A 16,538-nucleotide genomic window follows, 5' to 3' on the forward strand; every position below is an offset into this window, starting at 1 on the left:
TGGTAAATCCCTCATTAAATACATTGGAAATGGACAAATGTAAACTGTCCATTTGCAATGTCTTACAATGGGCATTTACCATCACGAATTGGACATGCTCTAATATACTGCAGAAATGCCCAATTGACTGGCTCGTTGAACTCAGGATGGCCGAGCAGTGATAGTTGTTAGTCTCTCCATCGCTCGTCGGTGTTGATTTAAGCCTGTCCATTACGTGATGGTAAATCCCTTATTAAATACATTGGAAATGTACACTGTCCATTTGCAATATAAAATGTACAATATATTATACTGCCATCAAGTCAGCCATCAGTCAATAAGATATCATACTGACAACAAACTTATACATACTGACACCACACTCACTTTGTCCAACTCTTTTAGAAGCCAACTCTCACATATTTCAGAGCCAGCCCACAATTCATAGCGCCTTCTGTTAAAGCCATAAAAAAACCTTCAAAAACATTGTTACATTCGAGCTGCGGGTCCAGTTCTGACGTTATGTGTAGGCCTAGCTGAGGCGACCCCAAATCCCGAGTTTCGGGTCAATAGGTCATTCGGAGCCCAGCAGCGACCTTAATTAGTGCTGAAAATTCACTTATTCAGGGGTTGCTACGGGGTCCCTGGACAAGCTATCGGCCAGAAACGTGTCGGGTCAGTCTCTATGAGCTGAGGCGGTTTCAATGCACCTAGTCTTGTGATTCTGGGACTTTTCTAAATGTTGTCCTTTTCGCGAAGTTAAAAATTAATTGAAGTTATTGCAAATGGACGTGGCTGTTTCTTGGCCTGAGAACATTCTAGAGCCACATAACTCACCGTGCACTACCGACTTAACTTCTTATGGGCGGTAGCGTCCCACCTGGCCAACATCCGGTGAAATTGCAGAGCGCGAAATTCAAACTACAGAATTATTAATATTTAACTTTCATAAAATCACATCAAAATAAAGCTTAACTTAAAAAATGCCTTACCTTTGATGATCTTCTTCTGTTGGCACTCCAAAAGGTCCCAGTTACATCACAAATGGTCCTTTTGTTCGATAATGTCCTTTATATCCATAAAAACTCAGTTTAGCTGGTGCACTTCAGTCAATAATCCACCCAGTTTCCCTCCATCAAAATGCATACAAAATGAATCCCAAACGTTACTAATAAACTTTTCCAAACAAGTCAAACAACATTTATAATCAAACCTTAGGTACCCTAATACGTAAATAAACAATACAATTTAAGATGGAGAATCGTTATTGTCTTTACTGGAGAGAAATACCAAAGAATGCGCTCTCATTCACGAGCTTGGAAACACTACAGCCAAAATGGGTGCCACCTAGAAAAACTAATTTTTCCAAAAACCAGCCTGAAACTCTTTCTAAAGACTGTTGACATCTAGTGGAAGCCCTAGGAATTGCAATCTGGGAGGACTTCACCTTATAATAAAAGTGACAGCCATTGAAAATAGTGGTAGGCTGAATTTATTTGTTTTTGGGATGGTTTGTCCTCTGGGTTTCGCCTGCCATATCAGTTCTGTTTTACTCACAGACATTATTTTAACAGTTTTAGAAACCTTAGAGTGTTTTCTATCCAAATCTACCAATTATATGCATATCCTAGCTTCTGGGCCTGAGTAACAGGCAGTTTACTTTAGGCACGCTTTTCATCCGGACGTGAAAATACTGCCCCTACCCAAGAGAGGTTAAGCTCTAGAACAAGTTTATAACATTTCAGAGCTCTAGGTCTGACGTTTCTTTGATGGTGCGAACGCCGGTAACTATTGCAGGCTCTCTGTGTCTTTAAGCCCCACACTGTGTCACTCCATCCAGGCTGTGTGTGTCTGTGTGTTTGTTCTTGGACATCTTATGGGAGAAATTACTGATTTACAGTTCATGAGGTTTGACTAATCACACATACGAAATATTAGAATGATGTGACCTTTTAACCCTTCGAAACAGCCCCTGTGACACCAATTTAAGGCACTTCCGGTTGCCACAGGAAGCTGAAAGTAAACGCATATCTTCAGTGGGGCAGGGTTTTACAGAATCCTGAGTTTAAAGTCTTTACATTAAGAACTGATTGATTTACAGAGGTTTGAATCTCGTGTTTTTCACTAACTGTAGGTTGTGAAATCAAAACCACTTTTAGGGTTAATTTAACCCCTTCCGGTTGCTCCAGGAAGCTTAGAATCAACACAGGTAATCCTCATAGTGGCGTGACATATTGTAATTGAAGACAGTTTGATACGGCAATCATAACCCACATAGGCATCAGGTTGAAGTTAGGGCAGCAGGCAATGTATTCCTATGGGAAGAGATGTCAATGTAAACTTTTAGAAGAAAACACCCTGTTTTCACTGTTAACCTCTCTAGTACATGTGGGACGATTTCGTCCCACCTACGTAACAGCCACTGAAATCCAGTGGCGCGATTTTTGAATCGTTAGAAATGCTATAACTTCAATTTCTCAAACATATGACTATTTCACAGCTATTTAAAGACAAGAATCTCGTTAATCTAACCCCACTGTCCGATTTCAAAAAGGCTTTACAACGAAAGCAAAACATTAGATTATGTCAGCAGAGTACCCAGCCAGAAAAAATCAGACACCCATTTTTCAAGCTAGCATATCATGTCACATAAACCCAAACCACAGCTAAATGCAGCACTAACCTTTTATAATCTTCATCAGATGACACACCTAGGACATTGTGTTATACAATACATGCATGTCTGTTCAATCAAGTTCATATTTATATCAAAAACCAGCTTTTTACATTAGCATGTGACGTTCAGAAAAAGCATAACCACCGCAAACTTCCGGTGAATTTACTAACAGTTTGCTAAATTACTCACGATAAACGTTCACAAAAAGCATAACAATTATTTTAAGAATTATAGATACATTACCCCTCTATGCACTCGATATGTCCGATTTTAAAATAGCTTTTCGGATGAAGCACATTTTGCAATAATCTAAGTACATAGCCCGGCATTACAGGGCTAGCTATTTAGATACCCACCCAGGTCAGCCTCCACCAAAATCACATTTCCTATAAGAAAGATGTTCTTACCTTGCTTGTTCTTCATCAGAATACACTGCCAGGACTTCTACTTCAATAACAAATGTTGGTTTGGTCCCAAATAATCCATCGTTATGTTCCAACAGCGACGTTTTGTTCGTGAGTTGTAGAATGCTTTTTCGCGGTGTCGCGCATGGCGCATTGGCGTGTCAAAAATGTCTAAATATTCCATTACCGTACTTCGAAGCATGTCAACCGCTGTTTAAAACCAATTTTTATGCCATTTATGTCATAGAGAAGTGTTAATATTCCGACCGGGAGTATGCATTGAGCCTAAACAGCCGAATAAAATTTCTCCTCATGCACGCGCATCATTGAAAGGTCCTCCGAGCATCCACTTACAAAAGGCGATAATATATTTCAACCTGAGGTTCCCTCGTAAACCTTCAGTTATTTCGCGGGCTCTGAGAGCCTATTGGAGCCCTGGGAATTGTCACGTTACAGCTAAGATCCTTACTTTTCAATAAAAAGAGGTAAGACGCACGACTCCTTGTCAGACAGGGTACTTCCTGCTTGAAGCCTTGTCAGGTTTTTGCCTGCCATAGGAGTTCTGTTATACTCACAGACACCATTCAAACAGTTTTAGAAAATTCAGAGTGTTTTCTATCCAAACCTGAACAATAATATGCATATTCTAGCTTCTGAGTTGGTGTAGGAGGCAGTTAAAAATGGGAACATATTTTTTCCAAAATTCTCAATACTGCCCCCTATACCAAAGAGGTTAAGGGTTAATTCCACACGGTCAAGGTTAGGCTTGCAAAGATCGGGAGGACCTTAGGAAGGTTCCTGTGGTTGAATTATGCTTCTAGCCTGAACGGGTCTGCCACTGTCACCCAAAAGCCCCACAAATTTAGGTAAGGGTTTATTTTGGGCCTTGAGCTAAGACCTTTCCTTGATGTCAATATTTTACCACAAAAACGTCAGAGACAGAATTAGCTCTTCACATATGTGGCTCTTTGTATGCCCCCCAACCATAATCTGGAAATATATTAAATTCAGACTTCACATGGATACATAGCACTACCTAGATGGAATTTGTAAGTCTTCCAAAAAGGGCAAAAAAAACAAACAGATAAAAACCTGGTTTTCTAATATGTACCAGTTCATGAGGTTTGCCTAATCACACATTTGACATTTTAGAAAGATGTGACCTTTTATGGTTAGAACGCAGGTAACTATTGCAGGCTCTGTGTGTCTGTAAGCCCCACACAGTGTCACTCCACATTGACTGTGTGTGTGTGTGAGTACAGAAAATCACAGAAAATCACAGAAATTACATAGAGCTCTAAAACCTGCCTTAACAAATTCACCTTAACATGCCGCTGCTGGATCTATATTAACCATCATCAAACGGACGTTGTACGATTTCCCGTGAATTACGATAAATAAATGGCTGGTTCTATTTTTCCTTACACCGTAGGTTTATGTACTTTGACGTGAAGCTGTGAAATTAGCGCTGTATTACCATTTTCAACCTTTAATCCCAGAAAATGGGCATTAACTCAAAGAGCGTTGAGGCCTCAACGCCATCTTGTTTCTGGGCTAAAAGTACATTTGGCCAAACCTGTGCTCACCAAGTTTTGTCTTCAAAGTCTTTTCCATTTACGAGAAATGGCCATGTCCATTTGGTGATGTTTCGTACATTTGCAATATACAGCCAGTCGCCATCTGGTGGAATTGTCTGGTACAGCATAAAAATGTCAAAAAATTTAACATTTTATGCATTTTATGCCGTGGAAACCAAATGTCCAAGAGACTTTATTTGATGACATCCGGGAAGACCGGGCCCTGGGGGACGACCTGAGGGCTATTTTAATAACATCCGCGGACGTCTAGTAAGGGACCGTACACTTGCAATACGGAGATACTCATCAATCATATGGGAAATGCCACTCGCATCCCTTATGTAGGAAAGGGTGCACAAAGTCCTAAGGCATTTCTGTTTTTAACTTTTTGTTAGCAAAAATGTCTAAAAGCCTGTTTTTGCTTTGTCATTATGGGGTATTATGTGTAGATTGATGAGGAAAATAAATAATTTAATCAATTTTAGAAAAAGGCTGTAACGTAACAAAATGTGGAAAAAAGGAAGGGGTCTGAATACTTTCTGAATGCATTGTATATAAATTATACAGTTAAAGATAATTAGCTAAAAAGGACTTAGCTATCACAATCATGTTCATCTATCATCAGAAAAAATATACATTTTTCATATACAGAATTTTTAATTGAGAGTTGTGCAATTGATTATGGTAATAAACAAAAGTGAAATAGGAACACTAAGGTCTGGATTCAATCCGTAAAACGTTATAGCTCGATTGAAATTTAAAGGCAATGTTTCTGCGTTTGTGGAGACTGCATTCACGGTAATCACATTTTACCATTAGTCTTAATTAAAACCTAGTACAACTTACATACATAAATGATGTTACAGCCTGAATGCTTCTATCCAAGCATGTCATTGTTATTTTAAATAAAAGTGGCCATAAACAAAACGAATTAAATGTTTTAATAAAAAGCAGGGCTATAAAGGAAAATATCTTAATTCCAAACTATTAAACAACATTTATTGTGTGTTTGTATTTTCATTCTTCTAAGAATTTATTTCATTTTTCTTCAGGACAGAAATAAAAAGCTTTCAATGCATTACTGGACCTAACAAAATGAATATACTAATCGATTGAAGTTGATTGATTGAAGGCTAAAAGGAATGATTATTATTACATTTATTTCCTCACTGATTTTCTCACTGAAAACCACTCTTCACACACAGCACAGCAGCCATCCTTAGACCTGCCAGATCGTTCACTTTGAACACAACACAAACATCTGTTGAACAAATGCTGTCATTTTCTTTCCATGCAAGACCTGAGCCCAGAACTTGTTGACTTAATGTGAAACTGCATCAGTCTTAACATTTGGCAACTTCACATAAAGGCCAATATTTGAGGGTTGACTTATTTTGTTTTAAAGTATAATGTTTTCTTTTTCTGAGAGACAAATTACACCGCTTTTATCTTTGTATTATTTCAAGATTATATTGCATACATGTAGTTATATGCTTGACAGTCAGCTAAAAACACAATAAAATTATTCTTTGCACACCCTCTCCATATTCATGTGCAGTCCCTAAATGAGATCGGAAAATCAATCTAAAACTCAATTTATAAAGAGAGAAAAAGTAATACGGCTTCCAGAAGCTTCCATGGTTCTGCCACTGGTCTCAGCCCAGGATTAGCAAGTGGGACATTAGTTAGAGCCTTCTGCCACACGCAGTCTGGTCCCATGTGACTGGGATTTCCCCAGGGACTGACACTGACGGACACACCTGCCAGCGCCCCACACACACCCCACGTTATCTTAGAGTTATACAGGGCATTTCCAGGCCTTCTGTCTGCCTTAGGTAAAGTGTATTTGAGTGTCCTGAAAAGCACATACTGTATGTATTATTGTATTATTATAAATAAAATGTATGTGTTATTATTAATCTCTCACTTTCTATAATGTGTCTTCTTTAGAATGAATATTTGTGGCTGTGTGAGTTTCCTGCACTGAGGACTTGATACATCTTCCCAGACAGTGAGTATTCATTCTAACCCCCTATTTGACTCCAAGGCATACAGCTGTGGCTACTGTGAACGTTACAGTAAATAATAAGTCACCATGCAATGAGAAACAGCAGCACGGTCAGCTCCCTCTTCTCAGCAGGCTAGGAGAAGAAAATACTACTGGTTATGGAAGATATGTCTCAATTGTTGCATGGTTGGCTGTAGAATATCACTGTGAATGAGATTGAGAGTACATCTAAGAAATACTTCATTTAGGTGGGCTTGCTGTCTTTTTCCATAATGGTTGGCCGTAGCCAAGGTGTTGAGGTGTGCTGTTGACTGTCGCATATCGGTCATTAGGTTTGGAACAATAGCGCTCTTCTAGGACTTTTGCATAATGGACGTTTGTTCCTAGAATGTTCTAATATTCTAGTGACAGATAATGTGCAGAACTAAGAGTGTTTGTGTATAGCTTTTGTGATAAAAAAACTTTGTAAAAAGAGACACTTATGAAAAGCTCTCCGTGTCACGCTCGTCTGAATGAATGGATCAAGGCGCAGCGTACTTAGAGTTCCACATGTTTAATAAATATGAAACTCTCCAAAAACAATACAGAAGAAAACGAAACGTGACGTTCTGGGCTGCTCACAGGCAGTTACACAAAAACAAGATCCCACAACTCAAGGAGGGAAAAAGGGCTGCCTAAGTATGGTTCCCAATCAGAGACAACGATGGACAGCTGCCTCTGATTGGAAACCACACTCAGCCAAAACAAAGAAATAGAAAACTAGATTGCCCACCCCACATCACACCCTGACCTAACCAAACCAGAGGAAAATAAACGTCTCTAAGGTCAGGGCGTGACAGTACCCGCCCCCAAAGGTGCGGACTCCCGGCCGCAAACCTGAACCTATAGGGGAGGGTCCGGGTGGGCATCTATTCTTGGCGGCGGCTCTGGTTCAGGGCATAGCCCCCACTCCGCCCGCTGATCCCCCCGCTTCTGTGTCGCCGGAGGAACCAGACCGTGGATCATCGTGGGAGGCTCTGAACTGCCGACTGCCGCTGAAGACTCTGGACTGCAGGCCGCCGCTGAAGACTCTGGACTGCAGGCCTCCGCTGAAGACTCTGGACTGCAGGCCTCCGCTGAAGACTCTGGACTGCAGGCCGCCGCTGAAGACTCTGGACTGCAGGCCGCCGCTGAAGACTCTGGGCTGCAGACCATGCCATGGATCATCACTACAGGCTCCGCGCCATGGATTCTCACTGGAGGCTTCGTGCCATGGATCATCCCTACAGGCTCCGGGCCATGGATTATCACTGGAGGCCTCCTACGTGGAGCCGGAACAGGTCTCACCGGACTGGGGAGACGCACTAGAGACTGGGTGCGCAGAGCAGGCACAGGGTATACTGGGCCGTGGAGGCGCACTGGAGGTCTGGAACTTAGGGCTGGCACAACCCGTCCTGGCTGTACGCTTACTTTAGCCCGGCAAGGGCGGAGTGCTGGCACAGGACGAACTGGGCTGTGCAGGCGCACTGGCGACACAGTGCGTAGAACTGGCACAGGATATACTGGGCCGTGGAGGCGCACTGGAGGTCTGGAGAGTATGGCTGGCACAACCCGTCCTGGCCGGACGCTTACTTTAGCCCGGCATGGGCGGAGCGCTGGCACAGGACAAACTGGGCTGTGGAGGCGCACTGGCGACATAGTGCGTAGAACTGGCGCTGGATATACTGGGCTCTGGAGGCGCACTGGAGGTCTGGAGCGTATGGCTGGCACAACCCGTCCTGGCCGGACGCTTACTTTAGCCCAGCAAGGGCGGAGTGCTGGCACAGGACGAACTGGGGTGTGGAGGCGCACTGGCGACATAGTGCGTAGAACTGGCGCAGGATATACTGGGCTGTGGAGGCGCACTGGAGGTCTGGAGCTTAGGGCTGGCACAACCCGTCCTGGCTGGACGCTTACTTTAGCCCGGGAAGTGCGGGGCGCGGGCACAGGACGAACTGGGCTGTGCAGGCACACTGGCGACATAGTGCGTAGAACTGGCGCAGGATATACTGGGCTGTGGAGGCGCACTGGAGGTCTGGAGCTTAGGGCTGGCACAACCCGTCCTGGCTGAACGCTTACTTTAGCCTGGGAAGTGCGGGGCGCGGGCACAGGACGAACTGGGCTGTGCAGGCACACTGGCGACACCGTGCGAATCATCGCATAACACCTGACCAGTCCTACTTTCCCCACGGTAAGCACGGGGAGTTGGCTCAGGTCTGAACCCTGACTTAGCCAATGTCCCCGTGTGCCCCACCCCCCGTGTGCCCCCCCCCCCCCCCATTTTTTTGGGGGGGATGCCTCTCGGGCTTCTGTCGTTGGGCTAGCTCCTCGTAATGTCGCCGTTCCACTTGCGCCGTCTCCACCTGCTTCCATGGCAGGGTCTTGTCCCCTGCCATTACCTCCTCCCAGGTCCAGGACGTCCTCCACTCTCTCTTCTCCCTAGTCCAGGATCCCTGCTCCTCCTGAGCACACTGCTTGGTCCGTTTTTGTGGTGGGATCTTCTGTCACGCTCGTCTGAATGAATGGACCAAGGCGCAGCATACTTAGAGTTCCACATGTTTAATAAATATGAAACTCACCAAAACAATACAGAAGAAACGTCTCTAAGGTCAGGGCGTGACACTCCAAGTCTCCATTAAAGCTGAAAACATCTGCTCAATGATGACTGATTTCTGGGGAAGTATCATCTGAAAGGGCCGTCAGAACGTTCCTAACCCAGTTGGTCATTTGAGTGGACAGTAATATCTTCCATGCTGTTACACAACATCAGAGTAATGTTGAGACAACATTGCATACCGTATACAGATGTAGGATCTTCATTTGATCACCCTGTTGCAGGAGAACATTCCTCGGTATTTCCAGTGTATTTAGGTTTAAAAAGGCTCTGAAACTTGTAATTTCCACTGACATTTTTGACTTGATTGTCCCTTTTCGAAAAATATATCAACTCCTACAAACATGTCCATTAATTATAATCCACATATAATTCACATTATTTTCCTGCTGTAGCAAACTGCAAATTAAGATCCTACCTATGTAGACTGTTGTCAGATCTGACCCGTACTGTACCATGTGCTCTCTCCCTGTCTCCCTCTCCCTACCTCTCTCTCCTTCCCTCTTTCTCTCCTCCCTCCCTCCATGTGCTCTCTCCCTGCCTCTGTCTCCCTCTCCCTACCTCTCTCTCCTTCCCTCTTTCTCTCCTCCCTCCCTCCATGGGCTCTCTCCCTGCCTCTGTCTCCCTCTCCCTACCTCTCTCTCCTTCCCTCTTTCTCTCCTCCCTCCCTCCATGGGCTCTCTCTCTGTCTCCCTCTCCCTACCTCTCTCTCCTTCCCTCTTTCTCTCCTCCCTCCCTCCATGGGCTCTCTCTCTGTCTCCCTCTCCCTACCTCTCTCTCCTTCCCTCTTTCTCTCCTCCCTCCCTCCACGGGCTCTCTCCCTGCCTCTGTCTCCCTCTCCCTACCTCTCTCTCCTTCCCTCTTTCTCTCCTCCTTCCCTCCATGTGCTCTCTCCCTGTCTCCCTCTCCCTACCTCTCTCTCCTTCCCTCTTTCTCTCCTCCCTCCCTCCATGTGCTCTCTCCCTGTCTCCCTCTCCCTACCTCTCTCTCCTTCCCTCTTTCTCTCCTCCCTCCCTCCATGGGCTCTCTCTCTGTCTCCCTCTCCCTACCTCTCTCTCCTTCCCTCTTTCTCTCCTCCCTCCCTCCATGGGCTCTCTCTCTGTCTCCCTCTCCCTACCTCTCTCTCCTTCCCTCTTTCTCTCCTCCCTCCCTCCACGGGCTCTCTCCCTGCCTCTGTCTCCCTCTCCCTACCTCTCTCTCCTTCCCTCTTTCTCTCCTCCCTCCCTCCACGGGCTCTCTCCCTGCCTCTGTCTCCCTCTCCCTGCCTCTCTCTCCTTCCCTCTTTCTCTCCTCCCTCCCTCCACGGGCTCTCTCCCTGCCTCTGTCTCCCTCTCCCTACCTCTCTCTCCTTCCTTCTTTCTCTCCTCCTTCCCTCCATGTGCTCTCTCCCTGTCTCCCTCTCCCTACCTCTCTCTCCTTCCCTCTTTCTCTCCTCCCTCCCTCCATGTGCTCTCTCCCTGTCTCCCTCTCCCTACCTCTCTCTCCTTCCCTCTTTCTCTCCTCCCTCCCTCCATGGGCTCTCTGCCAGAGATGTGCACCTGCATTAGATGCCTAGTCTATCCCGTGGACTCTGTTTAGTGAAAGTGTTTTTAATAAGGACTTTGTGTAAGTACTATCCCCCTCTTGTCTTCACACACATAGACTACAGCAGCTGGCTGCAACTCCTGGAGACACGTGGCGACAGTTTCCCTTTTTACTCTATTGTTCTGAGTGTGGTTGTATCTGTTATGTACAGTACAGCTTGGTCTCATGCCCTGCAATGGATGATTCAGATTGAGTTCTGACCAATCAATCGCTCCGACAATCAACATGTAAGACATTCATAACGTTAGAAACAAAACAGAGTGCTAACATAATGTATTGCCATTGCATTCCAAAATGCTGAATGAATAATTAGGTTAGGTTGAATGGACACAGTTTAAGGATAAATTAGAGAAATATACCCAAATCCCTCTATCGTTTGTGGTAATGTCTGTAGTAAATGCCTCCTGCATTGACCCGATGCCAAAAGGAATGACTGAACAGCATGCTACCAAGTTTACATTTGCTCTCATCCATGGTGTTTCAGGAGATTATTGGCCAACAGAAACACAGAAATGACGGGTGTTTGTGTCTTGGGGTCGTAGATCTTGGTCCTGTAGACATATGCAGCTTGGCCATAACATTCTGGCAAAGCCATTTGGGATGGAAAGAAAAGCAAGAGGCTTGTAATTGCTATCATCAGTAGGATGATGAGTAAGGATTAATAGTAATGGCATGGAAGAGTGGAATTGCTTTTCTTGAGGGTGTTGACTTGTAAATCTACTGTAGTTCGGTCTTGCCTAAACAACTCCACTATATCATATGTAGTGTTCATGAATATGAAATTTGTTGGTATTTCCAGATGTTTGTTATTGATGCGTGTGCTAGAAATATGCTGTGAAGAAATTAAGTTATAGAAACCTGTTCCAATCTTAAATCAGCTCTTTCGAGGTGGCATTCTTTTTCATGGTCCTTCGAGACAGATAGGAACAATAGTCTTGGATCCTCACCAGAGACAGAGTGCAGTTCACCCTTCCTCCAGGGGTGCTCGCCTCAGTCCGGACCAGGGGCAGCTGGAGAGGGGATTTGTACAGCTCTTCTCCCCTTGCGGTTGTCAGAGAATTTTCAAATGCATGTTCTTGAAGATTGTGTTAGAAATCTAAATATCTTGTGAACAATTGAACTTGTATCTCTAGCTAAATGTATGGAATAGGCTGCTCAGATCTTAGAGATGCTGTGTTCTCCTGGATGTTCTTTCTGGTCAAATCTTGCATTGGTTATTTCTATTCCGCTCCCCTGTGGTTGTCTCTTCTCCTCTTGGTGGTTACACAAGCTAAAATAGGAGGCTGGTGACAAATTAGTGCATGGTCAGTGAAGCCAAGTCTAAAGGGGGAAACTCCTGAGATGAAAAAGACACACAAACGTTTTAGTGGATTTACAAAAGGAAGCTGTGATTTACTGCTGCTCTCCAGATGGTTTAGAACGTCCAGATGTTGAAGTGAGAGGGTTTTAAACCAGGCAGGTTGTCTGACCTGCACTTTCGCACAAAGACAACATAAATACATGTTGTTGAGATGTTAACGATGTCACGGTAGGGGGTGAGTCTGGAAGAATGCAGACTCAGTCCTTGGTTACTAGAAGCTCTCTGAAAACCAGATCAGAGCAGAAAGAGCAGAAAGGGTTTGGAATTTATGTTTGCAGAAGAAAGCAGATTTTCTGGGTAATCAAAAGGATGAGACAGATCTGTTGTCTCTCATTTATCTCGACAGCTGACAGCCAACAGTTTTTACATCACAGAATTCTTCAAAGACACTATTCCTTCCAGGGGTTGGTTTCCAAGAGGTAAAAGCGTTGCTGCACTAGCTTGGTTCCAGATCTAGTTGTCTTGTCTTGTCACGCCCTGACCTGAGAGAGAGGGGTTGTTTCTCTATGTGGTTAGGTCAGGGTGTGGGGTGGGCATTCTATGTTTTGTATTTCTTTGTGTTGGGCCGAGTATGGTTCCTAACCAGAGGCAGCTGTCTATCGTTGTCTCTGATTAGGAACCATACTTAGGCAGCCTGTTTTTCCTTTGGGTTTTGTGGGTAGTTGCTTTCTGTTTAGTTGTAAGTACCTGACAGAACTGTCCGCTGTCATTTTTGTTTCATTTGTAAAGTGTTCATTTTTGCATTAAACGACAAGATGAACATATTCCACGCTGCACCTTGGTCTACTCATTTTGACGCCTGTGACATGTCTTGTACAATTTGGTGTGACAATGACCATAGGAGCTGGCAAGACAGCACAAACAGATCTGGGTCTAGGCTTTTGCGGTGGCAGTTAGGACAGTGTCCAGGGCCGTAGCCAGGGTCTGAGTTTTAGTGAGGCCCGGAGGAATTTTTAACAAAGTTGAAGCTCATTTACTACATTTCTATAAAATGTTAAAATTCTAAAATGCTATTTGGAAACAAACAAAAACAAGCAAAAATGACCCCAACCATTATCACATTGGCTGCTGTAGCTTCATTCACCTTAGTCAATCTCCAAACACATAGCCTATTAGCTATACAATTAGCCACCACACAATAACTCACATTAACTCAGCACTGGGATTAAAAATAATTGTAATTTAATATGCACATAGGGAGATCAGGGCCCATGGGCATGTGCCCTGGTCGGCAATTCGGACATGATTACTAAACTCAGCAAAAAAAGAAACGTCCTCTCACTTTTGTTTTCAGCAAACTTAACATGTGTAAATATTTGTATGTACATAACAAGATTCAACAACTGAGACATAAACTGAACAAGTTCCACAGACATGTAACTAACAGAAATTGAATATTGTGTCCCTGAAAAAGGGGGGGGGTCAAAATCAAAAGTAACAGTCAGTATCTGGTGTGGCCACCAGCTGCATTAAATACTGCAGTGCATCTCCTCCTCATGGACTGCTTCAGATTTGCCAGTTCTTGCTGTGAGATGTTACCCCACTCTTCCACCAAGGTACCTGCAAGTTCCCGGACATTTCTGGGGGGAATGGCCATAGCCCTCACCCTCCGACCCAACAGGTCCCAGACGTGCTCAATGGGATTGAGATCCGGGCTCTTCACTGGCCATGGCAGGACACTGACATTCATGTCTTGCAAGAAATCACACACAGAACGAGCAGTATGGCTGGTGGCATTGTCATGCTGGAGGGTCATGTCAGGATGAGCCTGCAGGAAGGATACCACATGAGGGAGGAGGATGTCTTCCCTGTAACGCACAGCGTTGAGATGGCCTGCAATGACAACAAGCTCAGTCCGATGATGCTGTGACACACCGCCCCAGACCATGACAGACCCTCCACCTCCAAATTGATCCCGCTCCAGAGTACAGGCCTCGGTGTAACGCTCATTCCTTCGACGATAAACGCGAATCCAACCATCACCCCTGGTGAGACAAATCCGTGACTCATAAGTGAAGAGCACTTTTTTCCAGTCCTGTCTGGTCCAGCGACAGTGGGTTTGTGCCCATAGGAGACGTTGTTGCCGGTGATGTCTGGTGGGGACCTGCCTTACAACAGGCCTACAGGCCCTCAGTCCAGCCTCTCTCAGCTTATTGTGGACAGTCTGAGCACTGGTGGAGGGATTGTGCGTTCCTGGTGTAACTCGGGCAGTTGTTGTTGCCATCCTGTACCTGTCCCGCAGGTGTGATGTTCGGATGTACCGATCCGGTGCAGGTGTTGTTACACGTGGTCTGCCACTGCAAGGACGATCAGCTGTCCATCCTGTCTCCCTGTCGTGCTGTCTTAGGCGTCTCACAGTACGGACATTGCAATTTATTGCCCTGGCCACATCTGCAGTCCTCATGCCTCATTGCAGCATGCCTAAGGCACGTTCACGCAGATGAATAGGGATCCTGGGCATCTTTCTTTTGGTGTTTTCAGAGTCAGTAGAAAGGCCTCTTTAGTGTCCTAAGTTTTCATAACTGTGACCTTAATTGCCTACCGTCTGTAAGCTATTAGTGTCTTAATGACCGTTCCGCAGGTGCATGTTCATTAATTGTTTATGGTTCATTGAACATGCATGGGAAACAGTGTTTAAACCCTCTACAATGAAGATCTGTGAAGTTATTTGGATTTTTACGAATTATCTTTGAAAGACAGGGTCCTGAAAAATGGATGTATCTTTTTTTGCAAAGTTTACAAGTTTATAGATGGAAATACTAATTAGATTAATTTACCAATCTAAAATGTTTTTATTGACATGGGCTTATTAAGTGGCTGTCAGTGAGTAACATATAACTGCTGACGCAGAACCAAGTTTCGAAATTGCACCTTGTGTATTCTATTGTCTAACTCTCAACAGTAAGTTGAGACCCGGACAGTTCCTAAATGTTTTATTTTATTTTGTATTATTAACAGGGCTCAGACCTCAGTGTCCTCATATGTAGCTATGGCCCTGCCAGTGTCATCTCTAGTAATATATTTGTTATTTTATTCAATACCAAAAATGGTTTGCAGGTTGTTTTTATTCTCTTTAAGTTGAAACTCACCCAGTTTGGTATGACATAAGTATAATTTCCTTGACTCATGGCACAGTCGAAGACAGATATGTCACCCACATTGCACTTTTGATCTACAGTAAGTCAATATTTTTTCTTCTTCTGGGGATTTCCAAGGTCTTCCCTAGCTCTTCCAAGGCTATTTTCTTGCTATTTCTCCACTATACTTCATTCAGCCCAGCATGTCTTTTCCCTGTCCCAGTCGCTGAGCAATTTTCCAACATTTTTTCTTTTTCCCAGCAGTCATCAGGACATTTTAGTTCACCACCACCAATCTTCTCTTCTCTGCTGCCAAAGTGCTACATGCTGTTGCTGCCCCGCTGGCTTTTCCAACCGCTAGATCCCTGACTCCACACCAATACTGGGCAGACCTGGGCCCTGTTCATTAGGCACTAAACGGAAGAAAACAGACTGAATCAAGAAGGGACTATCCGCACTTGTCCAATAAGAACGACACATTTTTGTTTTCCATTGTAAAACGTTTATTTTATTTTATTCTGTTGTATGGCCTAATGAATAGGACCCTGGCATGGTGCTGAGGCTTCTGGAGAAAGTACTAAACATTCAGACTGCTGGGAAGTGACCGCTTCCTTTTCCTCTTGCAGCTGAGGAAACAGAGACGTCATGCCTATTGCAAATGTTCCCTCGTATCCATTTGTAGGATATAAATGTACAAGATGCAGTTTCCTTTACACATACTTAATTCACTGATATTGAATTTGACCGTCAATGCCCCTTCAAAATAGGAACACGCTTCTGTGAGGAACAGCGCTGATGGTTCATGTCATGCCACTAACTGTCCAGGTGTTTATTAAAAAGCCAGATCAAAAAAGAGAGGCACACGCAGGCAGAAGGAAGGAGGGAGAGAAAGAAAGAAAGGAAGAGAGTCTCCATGAAGGTGTTTTGCTCAGGTGGTATTGTGGCGAGGCAGTGGTTGGTCCTTGGGAATAAATAAAGCAGGAGACCAGAGCGAGGGGAGTGGAGGAGAAGTGAGGAAAAGAGAGGAAGACAACCCCTGTACTCTGTCTGGGCCTCTCCATCCTAGGAAGTCTGTCTGTTTCAGTCCTGTCTGAAATTCCTGTCTGAAAATGAATGAATGAATCTTGAAAAATCATCATAGATTATTTTAATTCAACAATTTTATTTCCTGAAATAAAACAACAGGAGGTGGCCAGGTTGAGGTTTTAACCCCCCACACACACACACACACAGGTAAAGT

This window comes from Salmo trutta, chromosome 36 (genome assembly GCF_901001165.1).
Source record: "Salmo trutta chromosome 36, fSalTru1.1, whole genome shotgun sequence".
NCBI classification, from domain to species: domain Eukaryota; kingdom Metazoa; phylum Chordata; class Actinopteri; order Salmoniformes; family Salmonidae; genus Salmo; species Salmo trutta.